Here is a 5,828-nt window from a genome sequence, read left to right on the forward strand (position 1 = left end):
AATTTTATCATTAGCAAGAAATTTCTCACTAATGTTGTCATTCATTTGTTTTTGGCCATACATGATGTCTTTAAGCGAGGCCTGAAAACTGTTATTAAAATTGTTACCATGCTGTTGGCCGAAGGGGAGGTCGGGCTTAGAATTCCAACCTTGTTGAGGATGGCAGTCTAAGTCATTCGGAGTGTCGTTCCCAATGGAGTTCTCGTCCTCTTGAGTGAATGGGCAAGATTTACCCAAGTGTCCAGTATTGCCGCATTTCTCACATTTCATCCGAGACTTAGTCTGGTTAACCTCTTGGTGTGGAGATTCTAGCCTTTTCATGAGAAGATCCATCTTGGCCACCATCCTATCGACACTGTCGATTTCATGTATTCCTTTCGCATGGGCCGGCTGCCTATCTGCCTTCCAACTCTGGTTGGAAGCAACCTTGTCGATGAGCACTTTAGCTCTCGCAACATCGAGGGAGCGGAATGCTCCTCCCGCTGCTGCGTCCATGTGATCTTGCGATCGCTAGTTCAGACCATGGAAGAAGTTTTGAATGATAAGCCATTCTTCCATGCCGTGGTGTGGGCATGCTGTAATGTATTCCCGAAGACGTTCCTAGGCTTCCGGGACTGTTTCGACCTAGAGTTGTTGAAAACTGGAAATCATGTTCCGAAGGGTGTTGGTTTTGCCCACCGGAAAATACTTGACTAGAAAAGCAATGGAGCACGCATCCTTGTAGGTGTAGAACCACGTTTTTGTTTTCCCAAGCAAAGAGAACGGGAACAGTCAAAGATGAATATTATCCATCGTAGTGCCTCTTGGGTTGATTATGCTGCTCACTTCCAGAAAATTCTGCAGATGAGCGTTGGCATCCTCTGATGCCTTTCCGCATAAGGGACTTGCTTGGACCATGTTGACAAACCCAATCTTTATCTCAAAGCCACCAGTGCCTTGGTCATTGGTCAGTCCAGTAGGGATATGGCTATTGGACGGGGCTGAGAATTGACGGAGTGTTTTCTGAGCCATGGGTATTGAAGCTGGTGTTGTCAAGCCTTGATCCTGAGAAAATTCCTTCTGGTTTGATGACTATGCGTCAAACAATTCACCCAATTCTTCTGGATCTCAGTTGAAGTGATATGGTAGATCGAAACTCGTCCTGCACTACTCTGCAGAAATCACAAAGATACCGAGAGCAATGGTAATCCCGCTAAAATTAGCGGTGATAAATCAGTAAACTTTATCAAACTATTCAACGATATCTTTAGACAATTGCTTTCCCGGCAACGGCGCCAGAAATTCTTATTGGTGGTTCTTATGCTCAATAGAATATGGATTCCGCTCGCACAGAATCACCGCTTGTAGCACTTCACCTTGGAGTATTCCAGAGTATCGTAATTTCCTCAGGGAAGCACTATGGCAAAGAGTATCGAAGAATCGAATTACAAACTTTACTAGAGGTATCAACCGACTAACTTAGTGGGGGTAAGCCTGATAGATAAGATAAGATAATGGCCAACGAAGACCGTCTAACACAGGGACTCTAATCCTTAGAGAGGTAAGCAGCTGGGAGGACAACGAGCGAGAAAGACTCCTTAAACACTTCTAAACTATCAAGCTAGTCTCTCTTGCTTCTAACTAGTTCTCGGGAACCTAGAGCTTACTTCGGTGGCCTCAGGGAAGGACTCAGACTGGGGTGAGAAGGGAGTCCAACGGCAGTCGGCGCTACTGCTATGAAAGCACCCGAATGTGGTGGACTACGAGGTACGGATAGGACTGTCACCACCTGCCGCCTACCACAACGGTTCCGTGGGGTGGAACACACTTTCTAGCTAACACTGAGCTCAGACACCATGTCCATACTCGGTGTTAGGATTTCTCTTGTCGCGTACAAGAGAAATCCCCCTCAACCTAGGGAACTAACTTGAGTTCCCTAGTCCGGGCGAGAAAACCCATAAGGTAAGATCCCGATAAACAAGAAAGATACAAAGTCTAAGCTAGAGGAATTACTTCCACACTCAAGCAAGATAACTTGAGAAGATAAATAAATATGGAAAGTAAAGCTGACTCGAAAAGATAAAGAAGACAACTATATTGATAAATATCAAAGGAAAAGATACAAGAGCTTATACCCGACTTCCGATGACGACTCCGGAATCCCGAGACAAGATCGACTCGACTCTAACTCCCAGACTACCTAACCTACTCTAGAATGTAAAAGTGAGAGACGAGAGAACTCCTTGGTGTGTGTCTCACAAGTGAGGATGGGGGGCCTATTTATACTAGCTAGAGGTCGGTATTTGGCCGAGGCGTCGGTTGTATGCAAGAGGGTCGGTTGACATAGCTTCCATGCGAAGATGGACTTGAGACGCTGCAAAGTGGGGCCAGCCAGCTTCCCCTAGGCCAGTCGGCCTGGGATTTTCTCCATTTGGCGCCGACCTTCTCGTGGACGCTCCTGATCTCCTCCTGTGTCAGTGTAGGTTGCGTTGGTTCAAAGCTAAAAATTGTAGGCCGGACAGCCTCCCCAAGGCCGACCGGCCTGGAGTTGGCTCATCTCGGCCCTCCGTTTCACTGGCTTGCTGATCAACGGGTGCATGAAGTCCATGGTGATGCTCCGGGCCAAATGATCTCGGTAAGTGCTGCAAATGCGTCTTTTAATCCATGTGCTAGGCCTTTCGGTCATAACTTTTGTATTTGCTTGTATATTCAGTGCATAGGGGTCCATTGGAGGGTCCCTAGTGGTCTTGCGGCAAGGCAAGATGTGTTTGGCAAAGGTGCCGGGCCGGCCGGCCTGCAGCCTCTGCACAACACGAGTCCAGAATTTGTAATTTGCATAACTTTTGCGTCCGGACTCCGAATTGGGTGAACCAAATTTCCAATTAGATCATCTCGACAAGGTCTTCAACATGGCAATGTCAAATTTGGCATTTGACAATGTTTATAATGGTGTCATCTTGTATCCATGTTTCACCATACTTGCAGGTGCTCCATTTAGTGTTGTTTCTTGCATATTCTGAGCATAATCCTGCAAAACATCTCAAGCCACCAAGGTATGCAAAATGATTATTGATGGTGGTAGTTTTGCTAATGTCATTATTTCAGATTTGGTGAATGCATTATCTTTGTCTATGCGGAGGCTTCCAACGCCACGTTATATGCAATGGATGAACCAAAGTGACACAATGAAAATTACTCATAAGGCTAGAGTTAAATTTTCAGTTGGCACTTATATTGATACTGTGGATTGTGATGTTGCACCATTTAGTGCGTACCATTTGTTATTGGGTCTACCTTGGCAATTTGATCTTGATGCTACTCATGGTGGCCGTTTCAATAATTATTCGTTTGTGCATAAGGGAGTTCATCATGTTCTCAAACCAATGTCTGAGAGTACTATAAAGGCAGAGGTTTTTGCTAGTGTCAGGAAGAAGAAAAATGTTGCTGCTACTACCCCAAAGCCGAGGACGGCTTTGCTTCAAGAAGGGGAGAATGGTGTGACTGTTTCAGCTTCAGTCCCTGCTGCTAGTAATGGTGGAAACACTAGTAATGCAAGAGAGAATGATGCCTTCATCAAATCTCTAGTTGTTACTAAAAATAATTCCGAGGATTCTGAAACTGCAGCTATCTCAAAGATAAAGACTGATTTGATTCAAAGAGGCAAGGATGATATGAACATCAGTTCTCCAATTACTTCAGGAAAGTTTTGCACCGATCCCAATATTTCAGCAGCAATTTCTTTGAGAGCTTATGCTAATGACTCATTTTCTGTTATCAAAAAGAAAGATGAGAAAACCATGGTCGATGCTAGGAGCAAACATAAAATTAGTACTACTTAGCATTACCAAAAAGAAGGGTCAGAATTTCAATCAAAGCTGAGGATGACTTTGTTTCAAGGTGGAGAGGATGATGAGGCCGTGATTTCTCAAATTATTCAACTCGGTACATTTTTTTAACATGAAGCCTTATAAGAATATCAAGGGTGAATTATTTGGTGCCAAAGTTACACCAGGTTACAATATACTATCATAGACGCAAGTGTGACACGCACGTGGTTTGAAAATTTCTAATTATCTTTTAATTTGAAAATGCATTGAATTATATATTAATTAAATTAATATTTAAATTAAATTATAAAAACATGTACATGATAGATATCACTACTATCTCGTAGCTTAGGTCGATACGAACCTGTTGCAACTTCTTGTTAATTTTAATATGAGTTTACAAAATAACTTCACGTTATATTGCACAAAATAGGTGGAAGTTAAAGCAGTTATATTGCGGTGGAACCTTATGGGTTCGGTATGGTTTATGGTCCTCTGCTGCTGAGAAACATGACATGTTTTTGCCGACTCATTTTAATAGGGGGTTGGTCATTTGCAAATCTGAGTCAGAGACGACCCCATTTGCAGTCTTCTCGAGTTCTTGTTCCAAACACTGGCGGTGGCTGAGAGATTTCAGTATTTGGGTCCGAATTCGCAGGCCTTTTAGTATTTGACACTCGAGTCGCACATCTTCTAGAATTCGACACTGGGGACGCGAATTGGTTCAGTTTAAGTGTTTTCGATCTATTTTCATCCTTTGACTGATTTTTATTTTGTTTCACCTTTCCATCTAACATAAAGTGTCGATTTTGCTCGTGGCCCTTACTTATCCCTTTCGCGCACAAATTGCTTCTTCCTTCGTTTCTTTTCTCTGTGCGCAGCCACCGCAGCACATCTCCTCTGCGTCGGTTCCTCTCCGCCGACGTCCTCCTGAAGCTTGTCTCCGTTGCTCGCCTTGCTTGCGTCCATGTTGCAGAAGTTTGGCTGCAAGTTGTTATCCACACTGGAACCTAATTAGGCCCCACAAGTAACCACTAATGCATAGGTACGACTTGCGTCTTGTATTCACCAATTCATGATCCTCTCCTGAGTGAGACTTTGCATTTGATTCCTACAAAAACTAAGCTCTGGCCTACCCGAGGAGCAGGGATTAGCAGATAAATGGTTTGTTAAAGGAAGACGCGACCCCGACCAAGAAGCTTGATACCTGTGAGAGGGTTCCACCTCGCCCGACCAAAGGCTGGGGTCCTGGCCTCGCCCGACCGGAGGCCGGGGCTCCGTCATGCCTGACTATCGTTCCTCCAAATGGAGTGCACCTGACCAGAAAGTCAGCTCACCACGACCTGCTCTGCATGGAGACGAATGAGCGGTGTGGGATGGCAGGTGACAAGACGTTTCCTCATGCGGCAAATAGTGGCACGCACCCCCATCATGTCCTACAGTGGGGTAGGAGCAGGCTAGGGACGTGCCGCTATACGACAAGGACAGCTCCACGTCCACCACCCTGTGAACCGCACAGCAAGGCGAGTCCACCCGCGGGGGAGGACAATGGTGATGATGAGCCCACAAAGAGTTGAATCTAACCCTCTCTTCCTCTTTCTCTACTGTACACCATGCTCTCCCTTGACGTATAAAAGGGAGAAGACAGACCCCCTACAGGGGAAGACTCCCTAGGAGATCTTTAGACACGCTGTTGGTGTTTCTTATGCCCCATAGAATGTTAATTCTGCAAGCGCATAGAATCACCATTGTAGCACTTCACTTTGGAGTATTCTAGGGTATCGTAATTTTCCTCAGGGAAGCCAGGTAAAGAATATCGTGAATTGAACGACAACCGTACTGGTTTAATCAACCGACTAACTTGACGGGGGTAAGCCAGATAGGTAGATAAGATAAGTGGCCACACAATGATCGTATGATACATGGAGGTTCAACTCCTTAGAGAGGTAGCAGCTGGGAGGACAACAAAAAAGAAATCTGATACACTTCTGAACTATCGAGCTAGCCTCTCTAGATCAGACT

The 5,828-nt window shown here is 45.0% G+C and overlaps 1 non-coding gene across 1 annotated transcript; it reads left to right on the forward strand.

Moving 5' to 3' along the window:
- The first annotated feature begins 556 nt into the window (after positions 1 to 556).
- LOC120701710 lies at positions 557 to 663 on the forward strand. The gene has a single exon (XR_005686266.1). It is a non-coding gene; the product is annotated as a small nucleolar RNA R71 (small nucleolar RNA).
- The last annotated feature ends 5,165 nt before the right edge of the window (positions 664 to 5,828 follow it).

Source organism: Panicum virgatum, chromosome 3K (genome assembly GCF_016808335.1).
Source record: "Panicum virgatum strain AP13 chromosome 3K, P.virgatum_v5, whole genome shotgun sequence".
NCBI lineage: Eukaryota > Viridiplantae > Streptophyta > Magnoliopsida > Poales > Poaceae > Panicum > Panicum virgatum.